The 1897-nt window shown below is 46.8% G+C and overlaps 1 long non-coding RNA gene across 1 annotated transcript; it reads left to right on the top strand.

Moving 5' to 3' along the window:
• Window positions 1–235: 235 nt before the first annotated feature.
• On the top strand, window positions 236–1096 carry LOC118557224. The gene is made up of 3 exons (XR_004927720.1): window positions 236–520; window positions 597–867; window positions 938–1096. It is a non-coding gene; the product is annotated as an uncharacterized LOC118557224 (long non-coding RNA).
• Window positions 1097–1897: the final 801 nt, after the last annotated feature.

Raw genomic sequence — 1897 nt, 5'->3', positions numbered from 1 at the left:
CTCCCGTCTCATTCCCGCGTCCACCCCACCTTCCATGTGTCACAGATCAAGCCCGTGATCACTAGTCCTTTCTGCCCTCCTGCCGAACCCCCTCCACCCACCCAGGACCACCATGGACGCCAGATCCAACGGATCGTGGCCTCCCGTCGGCGGGGTAGAGGGTATCAATACCTCGTCGATTGGGTAGGTCGCGGCCCTGAGGATCGGTCCTGGCTCCCAGGCTCCTCCATCCCTGACCAGTCCCTAATTGATGCATTCCTATCCTCTCGCCCCTCCACGTCTTCCACGCGGTCGCCAGGAGGCGACCGTTGAGGGGGGGGTGGTGTCAGGACTCAGCCGGCAGAACCGTGCAGCTCGCTGCCGGTCCTGCCCTCTCTGCTTCCTTCAGGTGTCCAACAGGTGTCTGTTGTTCGACTGGTGGGCGGGGCACGCACACCTGCAGGTGGTTCAGCAGCGCCAGGGGCTGCACTATAAGAACGGCGCATGAACAGCGGGAGGACGCCAGATTGTTACCGTCGTGGTATGATAGATCGGCCTCGGCTTTCTACTAGCTGAACCTCTATTTGAACTAAGAACCAGTTTTCTGTGTCCCCAAGGTTCTCCTCTCGTGATCCTCGTTTGCTTACCTGCCGGATTCCACCTGAGCTCCTCTGGTCCCTTCTGAGTCTGAAGCCTCATCTCGCGGTCCAGGGCTCTTCCCGGCTTCACCTGGTTCCTCCCGCTGGCTCAGGATCTCTGGATCTTCCCTGGTGCTGCTCGGACCCCCACTGCTGCCCACGCCCATCATTCTGACGGTCACCAACCACCACCGGACAGACGCTGAGTCCGCGATCGCCTTCCCCCCGGTCTGGGTTTCCGCACTCTGTGGTAAGCGTGCGCATTTCAGTATTTCCACCAAATCATTATCTTAGGCTAAATCACCTCTCTTGCCTTTTAGACCGACCCGGCACCTCTGGCTCCGCTCTCCCTCCCGTGATACCGTCGCTGTGGCAGATTCTTCCCGCAAACCCGTGTTTCTTTCCTTGATCAATAAATCCTCGTAGAGAACACCACCTGTGTACCGAGTGCATTCTGCATGTGGGCAAAACACTTAAAACCAAACATGACACTATGAAGAGAAAAAAATTAATTTGAAATTATAACAACATTGGAGAACAGTAGGAGAAAATAGACCCTGATGTCCTCCAGGAGCCTAACTTATAGCAGCATAACTACAGAGAAAGCTCAGGGTAACCTAAGACACTCTAACTATAAGCTTTATCAAAAAGGAAAGTTTTAAGCCTTGCCTTAATAGTAGACAGGGTGTCTGGGAGTTTCTTCAACAGGACAGGAGCCTGATAACTGAAAGATCTGCCTTCCATTTTACATTTATATTGCTCTTAATTACTTTCTCAGAAACTGAATTTTGGATTTTTATTAGCTGTAAGTCATCATCATCAAAAGTACCAATAATAAATGTAAAATCAGTCCATGTGTGGTGAATAGATAGGTTTCTCTTTTTGAACTGCAATACTGAAATAAATTTTGTAGTATTTAAGTTTTTTTTAGATAAACTTAAAAAGAAGAATGATTTGTTTTTAAAGGAGGTTTGGTTGTGACAAAATACAAATCTCACATACAGGACTGTCTCAGAAAATTAGAATATTGTGATAAAGTTCTTTATTTTCTGTAATGCAATTAAAAAACATGAAATGTCATACATTCTGGATTCATTACAAATCAACTGAAATATTGCAAGCCTTTTATTGTTTTAATATCGCTGATTATGGTGTACAGCTGAAGAAAACTCAAAAATCCTATCTCAAAATATTAGAATATTTCCTCAGACCAAGTAAAAAAAAAAATTATAACAGCAAAACAAAATCAAACATTTGAAAATATCCATTAATGCACTCAG

Source organism: Fundulus heteroclitus, chromosome 22, assembly GCF_011125445.2.
Source record: "Fundulus heteroclitus isolate FHET01 chromosome 22, MU-UCD_Fhet_4.1, whole genome shotgun sequence".
Taxonomy (NCBI): domain Eukaryota; kingdom Metazoa; phylum Chordata; class Actinopteri; order Cyprinodontiformes; family Fundulidae; genus Fundulus; species Fundulus heteroclitus.
This window is presented reverse-complemented; position numbering and strand designations above follow the sequence as displayed.